The 25,952-nt window shown below is 38.2% G+C and overlaps 2 pseudogenes; both read left to right on the top strand.

Moving 5' to 3' along the window:
• Positions 1–622: 622 nt before the first annotated feature.
• On the top strand, positions 623–3,321 carry LOC135229522 (olfactory receptor 6F1-like; annotated as a pseudogene).
• Positions 3,322–23,791: 20,470 nt separating this feature from the next.
• LOC135229533 (olfactory receptor 13G1-like) lies at positions 23,792–25,303 on the top strand (annotated as a pseudogene).
• The last annotated feature ends 649 nt before the right edge of the window (positions 25,304–25,952 follow it).

Raw genomic sequence — 25,952 nt, 5'->3', positions numbered from 1 at the left:
TCACATTTTATTCATCTATTCATCTGTTAACAGACACTTGGGTACTTTTGAGCACAAAGCCTAGGAATTAGAGGAACAATTGGGAAGCTATTACTGTCAAATATGCATGTGAAAGGAACCTATGTTTGGAAGGCAGATTTTTGAACAAAGACAAAATTATACATTTTTATTCAAGGACCATGCACAAAAAGTCGCCTTAGAAAATACTGAGTCCAAATGAAATGCAGTCAGTCCTTGTGGGTTTAGATTTAATTTACGGCTGAAACAAATGCATGGTGATGCCTAGAACAGGCTGATAGGAGCAGAGAGGCTGGATTTGAATCTTGTATCTTAAATTTACAATCTTTGCAAAAAAGATAAAATTATTTGCAGATTAGTGTCCTAAACTGATACTTGGTTATAGTAACAAATGACTTACTGCTGCATTAAATTAACAGATACTAACCATTCACTCCTCTGGGTACAGAAGAGGCATTCATAAATGTAAGAAAATGTCTGAATATCTACATTCAGTTCACTCTCTTTCATGAATTCATTTATTTTCATTTTTCTAGGAGTGTGTAATTTGTTTCAAAGTCTTTCAGTCTTGAGTCTCTGTTTCCTGCTTTATTTCAGTACCACAATGGGCGCAGACAATGGAACTGTCTTCCAGGAATTTCTTCTGTTGGGCTTTCCAGGCTCCCAAGACCCTTCAGCTCTCTCTCTTCATGTTTTTTCTAGTGATGTACATCCTCCCAGTCGGTGGTACTGTTGCTATCTTAACGTCGGTGAGTCCCTCTCACCAGCTCCACAGCCCCGTGTACTTCTTTCTGAGTAAACTCTCTTTCCTGGAGATTTGGTATACCACAGCTGCAGTCCCCAAGACCCTGGCCATCCTCCTGGGGAAAAGCCAGACCATATTGTTCACTGGCTGCCTTTTGCAGATGTACCTTGTTTTCTCATTAGGCTGCACAGAATACTTCCTCCTGGCAGCCAGGCTTACCACCGCTCTCTTGCCATCTGCTATCCTCTACACTATGGTGCCATCATGAGCAGCTTGCTTTCAGTGCAGCTGGCCCTAGGTTGCTGGGTCTGTGGATTCCTGGCCATTACAGTGCCCACAGCCCTCATCAGTGACCTCTCTTTCTGTGGCCCACATGCCATCAATCACTTCTTCTGTGACATTGCCCCCTAGATTGCCCTGGCCTGTACCAGCACACAGGTAGTGGAGCTCATGGCCTTTGTGATTGTTTTTGTGGTCATTTTAAGTTCCTGCCTCATCACCCTGGTGTCCTATGTCTTCATCATTAGCACCATCCTCAGGATCCCCTCAGCCAGCGGCTGGAGCAAAGCCTTCTCCACATGCTCCTCTCATCTAGCCGTGGTGCTCATGTGGTATGGATCTACCATGTTCCTTCATGTCCGAACCTCAATCAAGGACACCTTAGATCTGACCAAGGCCGTCACTGTCCTGAACACTGTGGTGACTCCAGTTCTAAACCCGTTCATCTATATGCTCTGTAACAAGAAAGTAAGAGAAACAGTGCTAAAGAAATGGAAGAGAAAATAAATTGCCTGTAACATAACAAATCTCCTGTAAATTGTGTCCAGATGTATAGAGGTCTCAAGTAAGAATATGAGAAAACAAAGTAAACCATCCATGATAGCCAACCCATTGTCATAGAGTTGATTAAGGCTCATGGGGGACCCTACGTACAGGGAAGGGGGAAAAAAAGGTGAAAAACAACAAAAAACTGAGTAAATTGGTGCTACTGTTTTTGATGTAAGCAGACTTTGTTTTTTAAGGAGAATTTTGTCCTTGAGTTCCATTTATAAAATTAGGAGCACATGCAGTGAGAAGGATATTTTACGAAACAGATTATACATTCTTGTCCTTTTTAAAGTTTTTCTTTTTATCACAAAAGTGAACAATTTAAGAATAATGATATTTATGAATGATGAGGTGTGAGAAATAGGAAAAGTTTAAACAAAATGATAAATGAAATTGAAACATACAGTTATTTCAGCATAATTTTTTTGGATAAAATATAATAAAATAGATACATATGAAATTAGGAACTGCAAGTATAATGTGCCGCATTTGTTTAACAAGTTTACTAAGCTATCCAAAATGTGGGTGATGAATAGTAAAAAGTAGATAATCAGGATGGGGGAAGGTTTGGCTATGACAGTAGAAGCCCTTTGCATAAAAGTTTTGTCCTTGTTTGTTGTGTGCCATGGAGTCTATTTTTGACTCATAGAGACCAAAAGAGTGATGAGCTTCTGATTGTTAGTCCACGCAAGTCACCAAGGGCATGGCATCCTGTGGCTTCAGAGGAAAAACAATGTACTGCTAATTATAGTAGTTAACTGATTTTTCTCCAAAGGGGATCATCCCTTAGGGAACCAAGGTATGACCCTTTTTAATCATCAACACATGAAGGGTTCGTTTCCCTCCATCTGAACACTTTTCTACGGCTCTGGGTTAGAAGAAGCAGACCAGGGATCTATAGTCTGAACCAGGCTGCAGCTCTATTCTACATGTCCCATTCTTCTTTGGTTTACACCTATGCAATGAGGGTGCTTTCTCGTAGGAGAAAAGCCTTTATGCTGAATAGCAGCTATTCACTTAACCTTGTTTTCATTATTTGAAACTCCTTCCAAGTCCCCAATTAAAAATGGAGTGGAAGAGGGGTTTGAGGGAAATACGAAAAAATATTTCGTTGTATCAGTGATGAATAGTATTATTCAAAAAGCATGTCTATGTTGAAGATCTACCTCTTGTGGTATAAAAATGAATCAAATTATACCTGGTCCGCTTCCCTACTTTATTCACTGTGAGGACAAGGTTCAAATTCATGACTAAATATTCAATATTTCTAAGCTTATTTAATGGGAACTTCTAAATAACTAAAACTACTGGTGTAAACTTGCTCACTTCCCTTGAAGACAAATAGCATTTATATTTCCAAAGGTGAGTCACCGACTCTCAAGACCACAAAAGCAATGTCTAGTATCACTCTCAATAAAAGTTACCTTCAACACATTTTCCCACATCTGCTCTTCATCTCCCTACAGTAAAAACAAGGAGAGAGCAGTTTTAGTTTTAAAGTGGATAAGTCAGTTTGACGTGGAATTGTATCCAAGATTTAATGTTAAGTGAAGAAAATCATTAGGAATATACAGAATAAAATTTACTAAATCAGGTATTTCCTTTCTATGTTAATGAGCTCTACCTAAATGTAATTTTGCAGTACATATATGATATATTGTAAAGTGATATACTTTCGACTTAGATTTTTTTTTTTTTGGCAATTAAAATAATTTTTGTCTTTAAACTGGTTTATTATGAACAATTTACATTAAAGTAAAACACATAAAGTGCTCATTCATAAAAACAAAACAAGTTTTTAGGTTTTATTTGTGTGTGGTTAAAGTGAAAGTTTACAGTTCAAGTTAGCTTCCCATATAAAAATTTATACACACATTGTTATGTGACCCTAGTTGCTCTCCCTATAATGTGACAGCACACTCCTCCTTTCTACCCTGTATTTTCCGTGTCCATTCAACCAACTCTTGTCCCTCTCTGCCTTCTCATCTCACCTGCAGACAAAGATTAGACTGGAAGCACACTCTTCACAAGTATCATTTTGTGACTTATATATAGCCCAGTCTAATCTTCGTCTGAAGAGTTGACTTCAGGGAATGGTTTTAGTTTTGGGCTAACAGACAGTCTGGGGGCCATGTCTTCCGGAGTCCCTCTAGTTGCAGCCAGACCATTAAGTCTAGTCTTTTTACTAGAATTTGAGTTCTGCACCCCCTTTTCTGCTGCTCCATCAGGGTCTCTTGGGCTCATATTTTCCTTTTGACTTTGGGGTTCTTCATTCTCCTTTGCTCCAGGTGGGTTGGGATCAATCCATGGATCTTAGATTGCCTCTTGTTGGCTTTTAAGACCCCAGATGCCACTCAGCAAAGTGGGTTGCAGAACATTTTCTTATAAAATTTGTAATGTCAGTTGACCTAGATGTCCCCTGGAACCATGGTCCCCGGGCCCCTGCCCCTGCTACTCTGTCCCTCGAAGTCTTTGGTAGTATTCAGAAAACATCCTAGCTTTTGATTTAGTACAGTTGTGCTGACTTCTCCTGTAATGTCCCCTCACACAGTTGTGGAGGCTGGAAAGTCCCAAGTCTGTGAGCCAGACTGGAAGCCTCTCCTGACTCGCATAGCTGCAGGGGCTCACAAACCCAATATTGGCAGGTAAAATGGCAAGCCACTGGTTTACAGACTGCAGAGGCTGACGTATCCCAAGAAAGGAAGGTAAGCTGCTAGCTCAAGTCCCAAGAACTGGAGGTCAGATGAACAGGCTCCAGGTGCAGGATCCAGAGTGGTCAAAAGCCAGTGGGCCTTGCCAGAATGTCCATCTATATTGGATGCAGGCCACACCCCCAAGGAAACGCCCTTTCAACTACTTGGTTACTCACATTGTAGAGGTGATCACATTATATCAGATCTCATCATGGAGGTGATTACATCATTATTTGAACACCAAACTACATCATTACTGCCAAACCACTGAGAATCATGGCCCAGTCAAGCTGGCACACAACCTTAATGATCACATGTGGCAAAATAATGAATTTGGATCCCTACCTCACAAAATATATGAAAATTAATTCAAAATGGATCAAGTACCTAAATATAAGAGCTAAATCTGTAAAATTTTTAGAAGAAAAATAAAGTTAAATATTCAGTACCTCATACATGGCAATGGATTCTCATATATGACATCAAAAGCCTATGCAATTAAGGTAAATATAGATAAAATGAACATTACCAACAAACAAATATGAAGCTATTTGTACATCAAAGGACACTATCAAGAAAGTTAAAATAACCTATGTAATAGAACAAAGTAGTTGGAAATTACATATCCAATAAGAGTTTGATATTTAGGGGAAGTCAGAACAGGTGGACTAATCTAAAAGCTAAGAAGTTTCCTAAAAGCAACCAAATACTTTGAGAGACAGGGTAGCGGGGGGGGGGAGGGGAGTCTGGGGACCATGATTTCAGGGGACATCCAGATCAACTGGCATAACGAAGTGTATTAAGAAAACGTTCTGTATCCCATTTTGGTGAGTGGCATCTGGGATTGTAAAAGCAAGTGGCCATTTAAGATGCATCGATTGGTCTCAATGCACCTGGAGCAAAGGAGAATGACAAACACCAAAGACACAAGGAAAATATGAGAGAGAAATATGAGCACAAGAGAAAGAAAGGGCCACATAAACCAGAGACTCCATCAGCCTGAGACCAGAAGAGCTGGATAGTGCCTGGCTACAATCAATGACTGGCCTGACAGGAAACACAGCAGATAATCCCTGATGGAGCAGGAGAAAAGTGGGATGCAGACTTCACATTCTACCAGAAGACCAGACTTAATGGTCTGACTGAGACAAGAGGGACCGCAGAGGTCATGGTCCCTGGACTCTCTGTTAGCCTAAAACTAAAAACATTTCCAAAGCCAACTCTTCAGACAAAGATTAAAATATTAGACTGCACTTTAAGACATAAAATGATTCTAGTGAGGAGTGTGCTTCTTAGCTCAAGTAGACACATGAAACTATGTGGGCAGCTCCTGTCTGGAGGCGAGATGAAAAGTTAGAGGGAGACAGGAGCTGGTTGAATAGGCACGGAAATACAGGGTGGAGAGAAGGAGTGTGTTTTTGCATTGTGGTGAGAGCAACTAGGGTCACATAACAATGTGTGTGTAAGTTTTTTGTATGAGAAACTGACTTGAATTGCAAACTTTCACTTAAAGCACATTAAAAAAAAGAGTTTGATATTCATAATATATAAAGAACTCTGACAACAAAAATATAAATAACCCAATAAAAAAATGGACAATGGATATAGACATTTTTCCAAAGAAGACTACAAATGGCCGTCATGCACATGAAAAGATGCTCAGCATCATTATTCTTTAGGCAAATGCACATTAAAACCACAATGAGATAACAGTCTGTACCCAACAATATGGCTATTATAAAGAGAGAGAGAGGAAAATATCAATTGCTAATGATGATGTGAAGAAATTGGAAATTTTGGGCATTTCTGGTGGGAATGTAAAATGGTACAGCCACTGTGGAGAACAGTTTGGTGATTCCTCAAAAAGTTAAACAAAAAATTACATTTGACCCAGCAACTCCTCTCATGGGTATATACCCAAAATAACTGAAAGCATGGATTCAAACAGATATTTGTACACTAATGTTCACTGCAGAACTATTCACAGTAGCCAACTGGTGGGTGGATAAACAAAATGTTGTACTTATGTAGAATGAAACATTATTCAACCATAAAGATAAATGAAGTTCTGATACATCTACGTCATGGATGAACCTTACAAACATTAGGCTCACTGAAAGAAGTCAGGCAAGAAAGGACACATTTTCAATGCTCTAGAATAGGCGATCGCATAGAGACTAAAGTAGATTAGTGGTTATCAGAGGTAGAGAGGAAAGGAAAGTGGGGAGTTATCGCTCAATGGATGCTGCGTTTCTTTTGGAGTGATGAAAAAGTTTTGGAAATAAATGTTGATAATGGTTGCCCAACATTATGAATGTAATTAATGTCACTGACTTGTACATGTAAAAATGGTTAAAATGGCAAATTTTATGTTATACTTATTTTTACCAGAATAAAATTAAAAATATAAAAATCAGAGATAGGAGGAAGCTCCAGGAAAGAAAGCTGAGAGTGAAGAGTAAATTAGAAGAAGAACCAAGACAGCCTTTTGCCCTATGATACAAGGAAAAAAAAAAAGTTTTTCAATAGAGAAAACTTCAACAAAAGAAAAAAGGTCACTGAATGAAAGCTTAAGAAGTTGATTAAATGGTCTAATATCCACTTATTTGCCTTTTCTCTAAGATAAGCAGAGGAAAGAAGTCCGTATGGTAAACATTAAAATGCAGGTTTGGGTTATCACGGATATTTTAAACTATAATACTATTTAGCAAGAGGACCAGAGTCAATGTTCTTTGATTGTGAGTCTATCACACCGATTAATTGCATTTGTGTATGGTCATTCTCAGTTCATTCTCAGTTCAGGTCATTCTCAGGTGGTGTAGTGGTTAAGAGCTACAGCTGCTATGCAATAGCTCAGCAGTTTGAATCCACCATGCCTCCTTTGATTATCCTATGGGGAGGTTCTACCCTGTCCTATAGGGTCGCTATGAGTCGGAATCGACCCAATGCCAATGGTCTTTTTTTCTTTTTGTATATACTTAGTTCTAGAATGATGAATGAAATCAATTTTCAAATGATTCTATTCAATTTCAAAAGAAATTTAGCTGAAAAGTTAATTTTGTCATATTCAATAACTGGAAACTATGTATCATACCATACTGTATTTGTAGCTGCCCCCACCCTCTGCCCCAGGCTAGAGAACTAAATGAACGTGTTTCACCTTTGCTGTAATCCTAGTGTTTGAATTCATTTCCTACCATCCCTTCCACTGTTTAGAAACCGTGGTGGCATAGTGGTTAAGAAATACGGCTGCTAACCCAAAGGTCAGCAGTTCAAATTCACCAGGTGTTCCTTGCAAACTCTATGGGGGAGTTTTACTCTGCCCTATTCGGAAACCCTAGTGGCACACTGGCTAAGAGCTACAGCTGTTAACCAGAAGGTCAGCAGTTCGAACCCACCAGGTGCTCCTTGGAAACCCCATGCAGGCAGTTCTACTCTGTCCTTTAGGGTCACTATGGTAGGAACTGACTGGAAGGCGACAGGCTTGGCTTTTTTTTTTATAGGGTCACTATGAGTCGGAATGGACTCAATGGCAATGGGTTCAGTTTTTTTTTTTTTTTTGGTTTTCCACTGTTTCCATTGGAGTAGAGGGTGTCTCCCAAGCAGTTGTAATTGTTATTTATAAAAATGTTCATCCATTCTTTGAATTCCCTCCAGGATTCCCAGTGTCTCTCATTAATCATATCCTACCCCACTCTTACACCCCACAGAGGTATTATCATGGGATGGCTTCTGGCCTTCATAAATAAATGATGATGCTCAAAGTCAGTCCACATCATTCTTTAGCAGTTAGTGTAGGGTGGTTTTAATTGTTCCTCTGAGGTCCATTTTAACTTAGGTGTCGGAAACTCAGTCCAAGATACTGTTCCCTGGTGTCCTTTATACTTGAGTCAGGAAACATGTTTTTGACTGATCTTAAATATGAAGAAACCAGCACTTTAAACAAGCGTGAAACGGGCCTGTTGACAACAATCCAAAAGGAGCTATCATCTTGATTTTAAGTTTTTGTTAGTGATTTAACTCTTACTACCATTTGAGCATGATGATACAGGGAACTAAAGTGAGTATTTGTGGACACAGTGTCTAATTTTCATGGTTGCCCTGAAATCATGACCTCAGCCAAGATATATAGAAATGAAGTAACCTTTTTATTTCTGTTTTTAGGAACATGACAAGAGAAATTACATCAGATGATTTTAATTCAATCCAGAACAGATTAACCATTATAATAGTTTTTCCTTTTCTATTTTAAAAATGTGTATGGGATAAAAGGTGATTCCTGAGAGGTGGGGCCAAGATGGCTGACTAGGTTGAAGCTACCTCAGATCTCTCTTGCAACAAAGACTCGGAAAAACAAGTGAATCAATCACATACATGACAATCTACGAACTCTGACCATCAAACACAGATCTAAAGAGTTGACCTGAGTGAAAGAGACTGAGAACGAAGAACCACGGGGAAGCAGTGACTGCTTTCGGAGCCTGGAGCCAGCATCCCAGTCAGGAAACCTTGGCGCCAGGCTTTGAACTGGGCACAGGAGAGCTGAGCACGGCATCCTGAGAGGGCACAAACACAGGACGCAGCCCTAGCCCTCAGAAGTGACCTCGGGGAAAGCCCAGTCAGGGCACGCAGGCAGAGCAGCAACGCGGCTGACAGGAAGAGAAGTAACTGGGAGGCAGCGACTGGTTTTTGAGCCGGGAGTGTGGTGTCCCAGCCGGGGAACCTTGGCACTGGGCTTTGGACTGGGAGTGGAGGAACTGACCACGACTTATGAGACAGCACAAGCACAGGACGCAGGCCTGACCCTTGGGGGCAATCTCTACCCAGCCAGCACACACAGTCAACACACCCCTCAGGAATCTCAGATAAAACAGTCATCCCAAGCAAGATAAGTAACTTTGTCTATATTCCGGGGTGCTACTCTCTTCTATTTTTCTGAATCCTCCCCTCCCCTTCCCAGGCTTCTTTAACATTGGAATTTCCTGAGCCAGAGAGGGAAGTGCACTGTGGTTTTTCTTTCTTTCTTTCTTTCTTTTTTTGTCTTTTCCTAACCCATTCTCCTGGCCTGAGAGAAGCAGCTACAAAAAACTCAGGGACCAAAAATCCTTCCCTAATTGCACTAAAAACACAGAACCAGCTCCAGCCAAATATATGTGATCCACAGTCAGGCTTTCATCCCTACAGGGAATGAGCTGGCTATTATAATGCAAAGGCAATTCTGATAGGAATCTGACTGTAAATGTTTTAGCAGATTACTGGAAAGACAAGTTTCCCAGGTATGATATCTCTCCTATTAAACAGAGCCCTTGCTGACCCACAATGGGGAACTGAGGGCTGAAGCTCCCCCCCAGACCACCTAGCCTCCAGCCTTAGGGGTCTAAGGAGGGTGAAACCTACCAATCTGTAGAGGTACTTGCATTGGGGGCCTAAGGTACAGCTGCAGAGCCCACCCACCAAAGTGCTTTAGGAATAGAGACACACCTACCTCACTGGCACTTGGGGGAAGCCTGTCAGCATCCTGCCCCCCCCCGGAGTGTGAACTCCTGCTGCTACTAGAATCTGGTGCACACAGCTATCACCACTACTGCTCTAGGTGGATAGGTGACAGTCTGCACCACGCACTTGATGATCCAAAATCAGATTCTACTCAAGAATAGTGAATGGACTCTTAGGCTTATATATCTGGTAACAGCCCAAACCAGCTGGTAATAGGACACAAGTGATTCAAGGGCTACAACAATCAAGACAGCACAATCTAGTAGCCCATCTACATAAATTGAGAGAAAACAAAACAAGATAAGACTCAGTAAGCAAATATAGAATAAATCACTACAATATCTTAGAGGTGGCTCGGAGACAGCAGTCGATATCAAACCACATAAAGAAGCAGGCCATGATTGCTTCTACAACTTCCCAAACTAAAGAATGAAAATCTTTCCCAAAAGAAGGTACGTTCCTGGAATTGTCAGATGCAGTATATAAAAAACTAATTTACAGAATGCTTCAAGACATCCGGGATGACCTCAGAAATGAAATAAGGTAATTTACAGAAAAAACCAAGGAACACACGATAAAGCAGTTCAAGAAATAAAAAAGATTATTCAAGAACATAGCAGAAAAATTAATAAGCTGCAAGAATCCATAGAGAGACAGCATTCAGAAATCCAAAAGAATAACAGTAAAATTACAGAATTAGACAACTCAATAGGAAGTCAGACGAGCAGACTAGAGCAATTGGAATGCAGGGTTGGGGATCAGGAGGACCAGGGAATTGACACCAATATACCTGGAAAAAAATAAGATAAAAGAATTAAAAAAAATAAACCCTAAGAATCATGTGGGACTCTATCAAGAAGGATAACTTGTGTGTGATTGGAGTCCCAGAACAGGGAGGGATAACAGAAAACACAGAGAGAATAGTTGAAGGTCTGTTGGCAGAAAACTTCCCTGACATCATGAAAAACTAAAGGATATCTATCCAAGATTCTCATTGAACCCCATTTAAGATTGATCCAAAAAGAAAATCACCAAGACATATTATCATCAAACTTGCCAAAACCAAAAATAAAGAGAAAATTTTAAAAGCAACCAGGGATAAAAGAAAGGTCTCCTACAAAGGAGAATCAATAAGAATAAGTTCAGACCACTCAGCAGAAACTATGCAGTCAAGAAGGCAATGGGATGACATATAGAGAGCACTGAAGGAGAAAAACTGCTAGCCAAGGGTCATATATCCAGCAAAACTCTCTCTAAAATATGAAGGAGAAATTAAAACATTTAGAGATAAACATAAGCTTAGAGAAATTGCAAAAACCAATCCAAAGCTACAAGAAATACTAAAGGAAATTGTTTGGTCAGAAAACCAATAATATCAGATACCAGCACCACACAAGGTCACAGAACAGAGCATCCTGATACCAACCCAAATCACAAAAACAAATTAAGATTAATTTTAAAAAGAAAAAAATGCTCAAAACAGGGAATCATTGAAGTCAATATGTAAAAGATGACAATAATCAAAAAGAGGGACTAAATACAGGAGGCATAGAACGACATACGGACAGGGAAACAAGGCTATATAGAACAATACAAGTTAGGTTTTTACTTACAAAAATAGGGGTAAATATTAAGGTAACCACAAAGAGGTATAACAACTCCATAACTCAAAATAAAAACCAAGAAAAACATAATGACTCAGAAAACATAAAGTCAAATACTATGAAAATGAGGAATACACAATTTACAAAGAAAAACGTCTCAGCACAAAAAAGTAAGTGGAAAAATGAAATGGTCAACAACACACATAAAAAGGCATCAAAATGAGAGCATTAAACACATAAAAAAAATACTTATCTATAATTACGCTGAATGTAAATGGACTAAATGCACCAAAAAAGAGATAGACAATCTCAGACTGGATAAAGAAACACGATCGGTCTATATGCTGCCTACAAGAGACACACCTTAGACTTAGAGACACAAACTAAAACTCAAAGGATGGAAAAAAATGTACCAAGCAAACAACAAGCAAAAAAAAGCAGGAGTAGAAATATTAATTTCTGAAAAATAGACTTTAAAGTTAAATCCACCACAAAGGGTAAAGAAGGACACTATGTAACGATTAAAGGGACAATTGACCAGGAAGACATAAATATTTATGCACCCAATGTCAGGATTGCAAGATATATAAAACAAACTTTAACAGAACTGAAAACTGAGATAGACATCTCCACAATTATAGTAGGAGACTTCAACACACCACTTTCATGGAAGGACAGGACCTCCAGTAAGAAGCTCAATAGAGACAGGGAAGACCTCATTGCTACAATCAACAAACTTGACCTCATAGACTAATACAGAACACTACACCCAACTGCTGCAAAGTATACCTTTTTTTCTAGCGCACATGGAACATTCTCTAGAATAGACCACATATTAGGTCATAAAACAAACCTTTGCAGAATCCAAAACATCGAAATATTACAAACCATCTTCTCAGACCACAAGGCCATAAAAGTGGAAATCTATAACAGAAAAATTAGGGAAAAGAAATGAAATACTTGGAAAATGAACAATACCCTGCTCAAAAAACACTGGGTTGTGGAAGACATTAAGGAGGGAATAAAGAAATTCATAGAATGCAACGAGAATGAAAACACTTCCTATCAAAACCTCTGGGACACGGCAAAAGCAGTGCTCAGAGGCCAATTTATATCGATAATAAATGCACACGTACAAAAAGAAGAGTCAAAATCAGAGAACTGTCCCTACAACTCGAACAAATAGAAAGTGAGCAACAAAAGAATCCATCAGGCACCAGAAGAAAACAAATAATAAAAATTAGAGCTGAACTAAATGAATTAGAGAACAGAAAAACAATTGAAAGAATTAACAAAGCCAAAAGCTGGTTCTTTGAAAAAATTAACAAAATTGATAAACCATTGGCTAGACTGACTAAAGAAATACAGGAAAGGAAACAACCTGAATAAGAACCGAGATGGGCCACATCACAACAGACCCAATTGAAATTAAAAGAATCATATCAGATTATTACGAAAAATTGTACACCTAGGAGAAATGGATGAATTCCTAGAAAAACACGACCTACCTAAACTAACACAATCAGAAGTAGAACAACTAAATAGACCCATAACAAAAAAAAGAGATTGAAACGGTAATCAAAAAACTCCCAACAAAAAAAAAAGCTCTGGCCCGGTTGGCTTTACTGCAGAGTTCTACCAAACATTCAGAGAAGAGTTAACACCACTACTACTAAAGGTATTTCAAAGCATAGAAAATGACGGAATACTACCTAACTCATTCTATGAAGCCACCATATCCCTGATACCAAAACCAGGTAAAGACATCACAAAAAAAGAAAATTACAGACCTATATCCCTCATGAACATAGATGCAAAAATCCTCAACAAAATTCTAGCCAATAGAATTCAACAACCTATCAATAAAATAATCCACCACGACCACGTGGGATTTATACCAGCCATGCAAAAAAAAAAAAAAAAATTTATGCAAGGCTGGTTTAATATTAGAAAAACCATTAAGGTAATCCACCAGATAAATAAAACAAAAGACAAAAACCACATGATCTTATCAATTGATGCAGAAAAGGCATTTGACAAAGTCCAACACCCATTTATGATAAAAACTCTTACCAAAATAGGAATTGAAGGAAAATTCCTCAACATAATAAAGTTTTTTTTTTTTTTTTTTTTTTATACAAAGACAACAGCCAACATCATTCTAAATGGAGAGAGACTGAAAGCATTTCCCTTGAGAACAGGAACCAGACAAGGATGCCCTTTATCACTGCTCTTATTCAATATTTTGCTAGAGGTCCTAGCCAGAGCAATTAGGGTAGACAAAGAAATAAAGGGCATCTGGATTGGCAAGGAGGAAGTAAAATTATCTCTGTTTGCAGATGACATGATCTTATACACAGAAAACCCTAAGGAATCCTCCAGAAAACTATTGAAACTAATGGAAGAGTTTGGCAGAGTCTCAGGTTATAAGATAAACATACAAAAATCACTTGGATTCCTCTACACCAACAAAAAGAACATCAGAGAGGAAATCACCAAATCAATACCATTCACAGTAGCCCCCAAGAAGATAAAATACTTAGGAATAAATCTTACCAAAGATCTAAAAGACCTATACAAAGAAAACTACAAAGTATTACTGCAAGAAACTAAAAAGGACCTACATAAGTGGAAAAACATACCTTGCTCATTGATAGGAAGACTTAACATAGTAAAAATGCCTATTCTACCAAAAGCCATCTATACATACAATGCACTTCCGATCCAAATTCCAACGACATTTTTTAATGTGATGGAGAAACAAATCACCAACTTCATATGGAAGGGAAAGGAGCCCCAGATAAGTAAAGCATTCCTGAAAAAGAGGAAGAAAGTGGGAGGCCTCACTCTACCTGATTTTAGAACCTATTATACGTAGTCAAAACAGTCTGGTACTGCTACAACAACAGGCACATAGACCAATGGAACAGAATTGAGAACCCAGATATAAATCCATCCATGTATGAAAAAAATCCATCCATATATGAGCAGCCGATATTTGACAAAGGACCAGTGTCAGTTAATTGGGGAAAAGATAGTCTTTTTAACAAATGGTGCTGGCATAACTGGATATCCATTTGCAAAAGAATGAAACAGGACCCATACCTCACACCATGCACAAAAACTAACTCCAAGTGGATCAAAGACCTAAACATAAAGACAAAAAGGATAAAGATCATGGAAGAAAAAATAGGGACAACCTTAGGAGCTCTAATACAAGGCATAAACAGAATACAAAACATTACCAAAAATGACGAAGAGAAACCAGATAACTGGGAGCTCCTAAAAATCAAACACCTATGCTCATCTAAAGATTTCACCAAAAGAGTAAAAAGACCACCTACAGATTGGGAAAGAATTTTCAGCTATGACACCTCCGACCAGCGCCTGATCTCTAAAATCTATATGATTCTGTTAAAACTCAACCACGAAAAGACAAACAACCCAATCAAGAAGTGGGCAAAGGATATGAACATGCAGTTCACTAAAGAAGATATTCAGGCAGCTAACAGATACATGAGAAAATGCTCTCGATCATTAGCTATTAGAGAAACGCAAATTAAAACTACGATGAGATTCCATCTCACTCCAACAAGCCTGGCATTAATCCAAAAAACACAAAATTATAAATGTTGGAAAGGCTGCGGAGAGACTGGAACTCTTATACACTGCTGGTGGGAATGTAAAATGGTACAACCACTTTGGAAAACTATCTGGTGTTTTCTTGAAAAGTTAGAAGTAGAACTACCATAAAACAACCCAGAAATCCCACTCCTCGAAATATACCCTAGAGAAATAAGAGCATTTACATGAACAGATATATGCACACCCATGTTTATTGCAGCTCTGTTTACAATAGCAAAAAGCTGGAAGCAACCAAGGCGTCCATCAACAAATAAATTATGGTATATTCACACAATGGAATACTATACATCAATAAGGAACATTGAGGAATCTGTGAAACATCTCATAACATGGTGGAACTTGGAAGGCATTATACTTAGTGAAATTAGAGGCAAAAGGACAAATATTGTACAAGACCACTATTATAAGATCTTGAGAAATAGTATAAACTGAGAAGACCACATACTTTTTTGGTTACGAGGGGTGGAGGGAGGGAGGGTGGGAGAGGGTTATTTACTGATTAGTTAGTAGATAAGAGCTACTTTAGGTGAAGGGAAGTACAATACTCAATACAGGGAAGGTCAGCTCAACTGGACTGGACCAAAAGCAAAGAAGTTTCCGGGATAAACTGAATTCTTCAAAGGTCAGCGGAGCAAGGGCGGGGGTTTGGGGACCATGGTTTAAGGGGACTTCTAAGTCAATTGGCAAAACAATTCTATTATGAAAACATTCTGCATCCCACTTTGAAATATGGCGTCTAGGGTCTTAAATGCTAACAAGCGGCCATCTAAGATGCATCAATTTGTCTCAACCCACCTGGATCAAAGGAGAATGAAGAACACCAAGGTCACACGATAACTATGAGTCCAAGAGACAGAATGGGCACATGAACTAGAGACATCATCCTGAGACCAGAAGAACTAGTTGGTGCCCGGCCACAACCGATGACTGCCCTGAGAGGGAGCACAACAGAGAACCCCTGAGGGAGCAGAAGAACAGTGGGATGCAGACCCCAAATTCTCATAAAAAGACCAGACTTAATGGTCTGACTGAGACTAGAGGAATCCCGGCGGTCATGGTCCCCAAACCTTCTGTTGTCCCAGGACAGGAACCATTCCCGAAGACAACTCATCAGACATGGAAGGGACTGGACAATGGGTTGGAGAGAGATGCTGATGAAGAGGGAGCTACTTGTATCAGGTGGACACTTGAGACTGTGTTGACATCTCCTGTCTGGAGGGGAGATAGGAGGGTAGAGAGGGTTAGAAACTGGCAAAATTGTCATGAAAGGAGAGACTGGAAGGAGGGAGCAGGCTGACACATTGGGGGAGAGTAAGTGGGAGTATGGAGTAAGGTGTATATAAGCTTATATGTGACAGACTGACTTGATTTGTAAACGTTCACTTAAAGCTCAATAAAAATTATTAAAAAATGTGTATGGGATACAAAAACAAGATTTTTCATATAGAAATCTGGATGCATAAACTTTATTTCTTGTTGCATAAGGTAAATAGTTTTAAATTTGACAGCTTTCCTTTAATCAATTTTGGAAACACTCCAGATGTTGCTTATTGTAAAACTCTATATGCTTGTACTTAGGCTATGATATTTCCAGGCAAATATTTCTCACAGGACATATGGACCTGAAATAAAAGATTTATTTCTGAAGAGATATAACACTTATTACAAAAATTAACAGCATGTATAAAATATCTGTCTTTATTAAACATTAGTTATTCTGTAAGGAGCCCTAGTGGGGAAAATGGCGCTGGGCTTCTAACAAAAAGTTTAGTGGTTCGAATCCACGAAGCCGCTCCTTAGGTAAGGATCTGCTGATCTGCTTCCATAAAGACCATAACGGTTTCAGCTGAGAAAATTCTATGGGGCAGTTCTACTCTGTCCCATGGAGCCGCTATGAATACTAACTGACTCCACGACACTCAACAACAAAAAGAACAGTTACTCTCTTTTAATTCATATGACTTGATCAAGTTAGATATATTTACAATACCTCTTGAGAATAAGATTCCGCATCTCTGTTAATCCTGTTTGTGTAATTAGAATTTCTTATGTGGAATTTGACAATTTCTTTTAAGGAGGTGTAATGCATCTATGGCTCTCATATTTAGGGAATGCTACTAAGGAAATTCAGGAAATGTGTCTGATTTATTCTGTACCCCTGTTCCAAAAGCACTGTAGAACTCTGTTAGCCATCCTGAAAATATATCCAGATGTGCTAATGGTTACAGGAGCTACTTACCAAAATAGTGTAAAAGACGTATACTGTCATTTACCGAAGCTGAAAACATTACCCATCAAATCATGCATCTACCAACAGTTAGATTGCAATTCACTGAAAACAGTAATAGTTATTTGATTTTACATTTATTTATATTGCCTCCCTGCTTTGTTGAAGTTATTTCTTTCATATTGAATATGTACAAATTGGAGTTTAGAACACAAGCAACTATATGTAGGCTAAACAGTGTTACCATTGTGATAAGGATGATTAATATGTTTGGGAAATTATTTTAGAATATGTAATTTATTCAATTAGCCTAAATGTTTAATCAGCAAAATGATTTCAAATGAGTTTCAAAGTTTTTCATTGTAAGGGGATGCTCTAAGCAGCTTCAAACACCTGGCTTGTATACACATTTGAGTTACTAATTAATTTAATGTGCATATTCTAACTTTGAGAGACTCTGGAATAAGGAGAGTGGTGGGTTTAAAGTTAAACTTGGACAATAATCTCTCCACAAAGTTCGAGAATAAAGTGTTTTGGGAGTTATAAGTGGCTGAGGTTCTCAGAACCAGACGTTGCATTTGTTTGACAAACCCTGGGGAGACCAACCTTCCCAGTTTTCCTGGGACTGATCAATTTCCTAGGACATTGATCTTTCGGTGATAAAACTAGACAGTGTCGGGCTAACCAGAACATTGATCATTCTGCCTCAGTAGTGCCGTGGTTTGTACCCGGGCTAGAGACACACTCCACTAGCCCCGGCACATTTTTTCTTTCTATGCTGCACTCTGCTTCCCAGACACTGTGTTCTTCCATTCTTTTCTCTATCTCACTGGTCACTTCAAAACCTTAGAAAACTGAGAAATATCAGTTTTCACCTCTCTTTCATTACTTAGCTGCAAAGCTAAGCTGAAGAAAATACAGCATCATCTTTGAACACGACTTTAACTAGCACCGCCTTTGACTTACCGTGGTGCATCGGTTAAGCTCTAGGCTGCTAATGGTCAGTGGTTTGAACCCACCAGCCACTCTGTGAGAGAAAAGACCTGGCAATCTGCTCGCATAAAGGTTACAGCCTAGGAAACCCTGTGGAGCAGGCCTACTCTGTCTAATAGGGTCACTATGAGTCAGAATGGACTTGATGGCACACAACGACAACTGAGGAGAGATGCCTAGAACAAAATTGTCTGGCAGAAATCATTCAGGAACATCAGAATATAGAGTAGATTTTACCTTTCTAGTCTCACAGAACACAGTGGTTGCTTTTGTGAGTTTCTAGCACCTTGCCTCACACATACTTAAAAAAAAAAAGTTGCCATCAAGTCTGTTTGGACTCATGCCGACCCCATATGTGACTGAGTAGAACCGTCCTTCACAGGTTTTTCATGGCTGTGATCTTTCTGATGTAATGATCACCAGGCCTTTCTTCTGAGGTGCCTCTGGGTGGGTTCAAACGGCCAACCTTTTGACTAGTAGCCAAGCACTGAACCATTTGCACTGCCCAGGCCCTTTACAATTGTGTCTACATTGTTCAAGTTGGAAATGAAGATATTATTTAAAAAAGAAGATGATGATGCAGAATAACGGGTGCTCTGGGAGTTGGCAGCAGCATAACATGGGTTCATAGGTCACAACATGACTTTTGACATTAGACTCCCTGGATTCAGATCCTAACATCACCAATGTCTGATTGTGTGACAATGAGCAAGTTCCTTAAACTTGTCATGCTTCAACTTCCTCATGTGTAAGGTAGGGACATTGATATTTTTAATTCTTAATTCTCCTGTTATCAAGATTAAATAAAGCAACACAGTGAATGGCATATCCATAAAGCGCCAATATGGACTGCTACTGACTGTGGTGTTAGAGTCAGTAAACAGGGTGACCTCAATTTAATGCCTCTAAAAAAGGGTCTGGAAACCCTGGTCGTGTAGTGGTTAAGAGCTATGGCTGTTAACCAAAAGGTCAGCAGTCCGAATCCACCAGGAACTCTTTGGAAACCATATGGGGCAGTTCTACTCTGTCCTATAGGATTGCTATGAGTCAGAATTGACTAGATGGCAACAGGTACGGTAAGAAGGGGTTGCCGGTGTTTATTTGGTAATGTGCCTGCATCCTGCTCAATAATTAAAATGAACGTATTTAGTGTATAGGCTTATCTATTATACAACTTTATATATGTGTGTATACATACATTTAAATATTAACTATACTATATATGGAGCACTGGTGGTGCAGTGGTTAAGAGTTCAGCTGCTAATCTAAATGTTGGCAGTTCGAATCTGCCAGCCACTCCTTGGAATCCCTGTGGGGCAGTTCTAGTCTGTCCTGCAGGGTTGCTGTGAGTCAGAATCAACTTGACAGCAACAGGTTTGGTTTGGTTTCAGTATATGTATTAAATGACTTATGTATCAATTACATAACTTTCTTCTTATTCTAATACCTAATCACTATAAATAAGTTCTAGTGTTAAATTTAATGAAATTAATGCTCTTCCACAAACCAGTTAGTGCTTGTCAGTGCAATCTCTGCCCAATGTGGACAAAAAAGTCTATCCCTTGAATCCATTCTCTGTGCTGCCTGCAGGCTGTCTTTCTAAAATCTTGGCACATCCCATGTTACTTCCTCTTGCAGAAACTTCCAATTTCTCCCTTATTGCCTACAGTAGCACAAAATAATCCCTCAGAGTATAATAATCTGAACAAGACATCTCATTATACTTCGCCTCTCACAGCACTTCCTCTCTGTACACAAAGCTGCTTCCATCTGATAATCGAACTATTTGCTGTTTCTCACATTTTATACTTTATAACCTGTACTTTAACGCATTAGTATTTTTCCTTAGAATTTATTTTCTCCTCCCTTTTGCTTTTCCCTTCACACTTCTAGAGAACTGCATACTTTTCAGAGACAATGTAACAAGCATTTTTTAGTCTTTCCATGATCCTAAGATAAAAATTAAATGTGCTATTACTAAATTAAATCATCCCTACTTCTAGTAATTTGCTCATTATATCAACATATGAAAGCTAATTGTACAAAAGTTTGTTTTCACCATTAAACCTCAGATAACTGAGAACATGCATTACATTATTGTAATCAAAGACAATAACATGCTGATTATTACAAAGCATGACCTATAAAAGCATCTTTATTGTAATTAGAATTAACTATCTTGTCTTTTACTGTCCCAAACCAATCTTATTGTTCTTACAATATAATACCCATTCAATTATTTCAAATATAATTTTGGAATTTTTTTCTTCCAGTAGATATTAAAAACTGTCTCATTATTATTTTAAAAAATTATATACTAAAACATAAGACTTGAAAATGACCGAGTTTTGGGAACTAAATTATAATTACCTTTAATTGGAAGCTTAATATGGGTCCAGATTAGGATAATAATTTACATTCACTATTTAATCTAAAAAACATGCCAATGAGGTTACAACTGTTATTATCCCATTAATCAGTGAAGAGCCTGATATTTGGAAAATGTAAATTAAAAATGCAAGGCCACAGGCAGAAAGACCCAGTGTTAAGATCTAGGCCCCATTACCATTAGTCTAACTAAATTTTACTGACTTTTCATCTCCAAATATTAATGAATAGTCAGTCTTCACCAGAGTCACCATAATAACTACAGCAAAGCTGATAATTCCAAACGAGATGACCAGAAAGGGACGTGACCAAAAGTAAATGGCTTTTGACTTGTAAGACTTAGAAAAACAGCTTTTGTGCTGATGTGAGCAGACTGTTGTTCTCTGAAAGCTGTGGCCTTTGGAGATACTAGAGTAATTTATACAAGCCAGACCAATCTCACTTGCAGAATTTTGGGAGAAATTATTGAACACTATTTGGACATCTGTGGGTAATGGGCAATAAATATCTCCACCCTGGACCAAAAGTAGACTTAGGGTTTTATGGTCCATAGATTCCTCCTCCTAGTGAAATGTGTCAGGGTCTCCTCCTGGATTCAGCCTCTTCTGTACAGTGTAACCCATCCTTACTCATGCAATCAGTACTGGGAACAGAGTCCAATCAACGCCATTGTTCCTGTGAAGGAGAATTGGTGGCATTACAAAAGGAGATGAGAGAAAAAAAAAATCTCCAGATTCTCTCACCTTTGCTCTTAACTCAGAGGTGGTGGACAGGATTTGTGCTTCCTACCTCCTTGCAACTGGCATTTTGTGTAACGTGGTTTTGTATCTTGGTGCTAGAATCTCTCCCTTATGCCAAGCTTCAGAAGATTTGATAGGCAACAATTATACAGATAATTGACTTTGATAAATAATATCATTTAGATGGATAAAAAAATAGTTCTCTAAGGGAAAATTGAAGCTTTTTCTCTTTTTTTTTTCCTTCAACAGGGGGTGTTCCTTTTATATTGAGTACTTATTTCTGGGTAGGGCAAAAGTTTAATGCTCTTAACTACTAACTAAACGGTTTGAGGTTTGAGTCTATCCAGAGGCACCTCAGAAGAAAGGGCTGATTGATGATCTCCTTCCAAAAACTCAGCCATTGAGAATCCCGAGGGGTACAATTCTACTCTGAAATACGTAGGGTCACCATCAATCAGAATTGACTCAATGGCAACTGAGTTTTTTATGTAGGTAATGTCATGTAGGCTGGAAGGGGACTGATTTTTTTTTTTATAGATTCATCTCAAGAAATTTCGATGCCAGATCTCTGGTTCAGATGGTGTGATCTTTCCATACCCTTTTAATATCATTTGAAGCCATATTCAACACTCACTACTTTAACAATTGGTTGATATAATTTAGTTCAGTATCAAATCTTTTAAATATTTGAAGAAAACAAATTTGCATATATTTTCCTTCCATGAATCTTTTTTTTTTTGTCCATTTGTTCTTGCAAATATTACTTATTCATGTGTTGTGTAACTTTGCTGTGCTTTGCCTAAAGGCATATACCAGAAAGGTTAATAACAATATTTTTGGAGTCAGACAATCTAAGTGCCAATCTTGGCCCACTCATTTATAAGATGTGTAATTCTAGCCATGGTTATTTTAACTCTCTGTGCAGTGTTTCATTATCACAACCACATTGAGACTTTAGCCTTCAGTTATTAAAGACTCAGTGTAAATTATATCATATCTGCAGAACCTGTCACATATCATATATCCAAGTAATGGTACTTGTTATGTTAGTGCATTACATGGAAAAGAAAATTAAAGTTAAGAATCCTCAATCTTGATTATATATTAGACAAAATCTTTTTTTTTTTCTTGGTCTGAACAACTGCCAATTAATCAATCAGTAGCTTAAATTTATTTAGCCGGTTAATTAAATGAGGCTGCAAAACTACAAATTAGACTTGACTTTGGACCCACACTCAAAAAGGATTTGTATTTATGCTTCTGTTTAGGTATAAGAGAAAAATTACAAGCTCTAAAAAGTCGAGGGACACTGAAAAAATAAAGCTGTGAATAAATTCATGAGTATTTCAAAAACTTCTAGTAGATTCATCTAATCATGACAGTTCTAACAGCCATGAATTCATGTAAATAACATACTGTGCATTAAAAAAAAAAGAAACTAACAAAGTAAATTAGCAAAAAAGAAAACAGGTAGCAAAAATGCTACAGAAGTTTTGGGAAAGAATAAAATAGCACAAGAATTTCATTTATACTCATAGTAGCTGCTTTCCAGAAAACTGTTTCCAGCTGCCTCTTTTCCTTGGTTATCTGTCCGACACTTTAGCTCTGTCTATACAATATATGGGCCTGAGTCCCTGAGTGGTTCAATGGTTAAGCCCTCGACTGCTCGTCACAATCTTGGTGGTTCAAGTCCGTCCAGAGTGTCCTCGGGAGGAAGTCTAGAGATCTACTTCTGAAAAATCAGCTGCTGAAAACCCTGTGGAGAACAATTCTGCTCTGACACTCGTGGAGTCTCCATGAGTTAGAGTCAACTCAGTGACAACTGGTTCAGTTTCTAGTTTTTATATAATTTCTAATTTTTATCCCAAATTATCCAATTTCATAGAACTAAGTAATCTGAAGCTTATGAAAGTTAAATGGTTAACTTAAAACTGCAATAAAAAGATGCAATCCTAGATCATCTATTTTTAAACCCAATTATCTTGCCATTATCTGAGAGTATAGCAAGTGATTAGTTCACTCAACTTCAGCAATATGCTTGTCAAACTGAAGAAAAAGTGTCAAAGCAGATATATGATTAATTTTTTTAGTATTTGGACTGTAATAGTCAATGGCCACGTGGATATCCAGTGTTAGATTATTATGATAGGCGTTTTTTCCCTGAAATGTCCTCACTGTAATTAGCTCTGTTGTTCCAGTTATTCTTACTAATATGTTTCAAGAAAGACATCTAAGAATATCATGTGACTAACCAAGCTAAAGAGATATGTATTTATTTGTATTATATTTTCATGGGGTGTTTACATAAGAAAGTAAATTATTCTTAGACAAGTTTCAACTCAGAAAATAATATAGAAATATATGAAGGGACTTATTTTTCTTATCTTTTTCTTCTTAACCACTGGCTTTAGTTTGAGTCATCAATAGAAGAACACAAGTCAGAGAATGGCATCTGTCTGGAAAATAAAGGGTATTGTCTGGAAGGGAGAATTCCATCGTAACGGAATTCCTACTACAGAGTTGTATCAAATCGTTAAATTCACGCACACATGCTCACCACAGAAAATCTCCTAATAACAATTTGCAGATCCCTTTAACTCCCGTCATTCAACCAGTGCAATGTCAGTCATTTAATCGCCAAAGGAGGATGAACCACAGCATAGTGACTTAGTTCATAGTTCTGGGCCTCACCAGAAATCCTGAACTCCAGGGAGTTCTCTTTGTTATCTTTCTCTTCATCTATCTTGTGGCTTTTCTTGGTAATATGCTCATTGTTGTTGCCATAATTTATAGCACCACTATGTCTTCCTTCTGGCACTGGCAATCATGGACATCATCTGCACAACAAGCATCATACCCAAAATGCTGTGGCCCACACTCACGTCAGAGAAGATCATCTCATATGGCGGCTGCATGTCCCAGCTCTTCTTCTTCACATGGTCCCTTGGGGCTGAGATGGTTCTCTTCACCACCATGGCCTATGACTGCTACGTGGCCATCTGCTTCCCTCTTCACTATAGCACTATTATGAACCGTCATATGCGTGTGGCCTTGCTCAACATTGTCGTGGCTATTGCAGTGACCAATTCCTGGGTGCACACGGGTCTCATCCTGAAGCTCACCTCCTGTGGGCCCAATACCATTGACCACTTCTTCTGTGAGATACCTCCCCTTCTAGCTTTGTCCTGCAGTCCCGTGAGAGTCAACGAGATGATGGTGTATGTTGCTGACATCATCCTTGCCATTGATGACTTTATTCTCACCTTCATCTCCTATGGTTTTATTATTGCTGCTATTCTCAAAATCTGCACAGCAGAAGGCAAGAAGAAGGCCTTTTCAACATGCTCATCCCACCTCATCGTGGTTTCCCTCTACTATTCCCCTCTAATCTACACCTATATCTGCCCTTCTACCAGCTACACATTTAACAAGGACAAGGTGGTAGCTGCAGTCTATACTATTGTGACCCCCACATTAAACCCGATTGTGTATAGTTTCCAGAACAAGGAGATGCAGGTGGGGATTAAGAAAGTGTTTCTTCTCTGAAACGTTACTGGTTTCAAGAGACTATCAATGCTGTAGGCTAGAATCATCCCCTGGAACACCTCAGATTTTAATAACCTTTCAGTGTTGCCTATACTCCACATTTCCCATTCTCTCTTAAGAACAAGTCTGTTTTACTCCACTGTAAGTCATTTCCTTAGCTCCTATTTTCTAAGATACACTTATTCCCTTACCTTTGCATCTATGTTGGCTTCTACACGTAATTCCACAAGTTTTTGAAATACTCTTCTTCATGAAAACTTTCCAAATTCATCACAGTGGGTGTAAAATATTTCTCTGATTCCTACCCTGCTCTTATCATTCTTATTGCCTCTACACATTTCATATTCTTCATGTGAACAATGCTTGCAATACAATACACATACACCCTTACATAAATATATATACATTGTGATATATATTACAATGTATATCTTAACATCCTCCTAAAATACTGCCTAATTTCAAATCTTATAAATTCATATACACAAATATTTATCTATACACATATTCACACATCAAACACATATATAAAATAAAAAAGATTACTTCTAATATTATAGAATCAGTTGTTCTAAGAATAAGATCATGTATCCAGTTTATATACCCTAAAACATATTTTATCATTATGAGACATATGTGTGACTTAGGCAGTAGAGAATTTCTTTGAAACCAGTGTTATAATCAGGGTTCTCTGCAATATCTTTTTATTGATGCAGGCATTTTTCCATAATTGTCTTCTTAAACCCAATCAAGTCCACATCATTTTTGCCTGCCTTCAATATTTTACTCTATGGATACAAGAACCATATATTATTATTAAAGTCCATTATATAACATTTAACAGCAAATTCTTAGTATACAAATACCTAACATACATCAATAGAATAAATTTCTCTCAACACCCTCCAGCTAAAGACCACCATGAACCCACATGCAAGTGAACATATTGGGTTTATTTTCTTTTTGCAATAAATGAAACAGCATATAATGGGAAATCGTGTAGGGCCGCAGTTAAGAGAGTGTTGGAAG

The sequence above is a fragment of the Loxodonta africana genome, unplaced genomic scaffold (assembly GCF_030014295.1).
Source record: "Loxodonta africana isolate mLoxAfr1 unplaced genomic scaffold, mLoxAfr1.hap2 scaffold_34, whole genome shotgun sequence".
Taxonomy (NCBI): Eukaryota; Metazoa; Chordata; class Mammalia; order Proboscidea; family Elephantidae; genus Loxodonta; species Loxodonta africana.
This window is presented reverse-complemented; position numbering and strand designations above follow the sequence as displayed.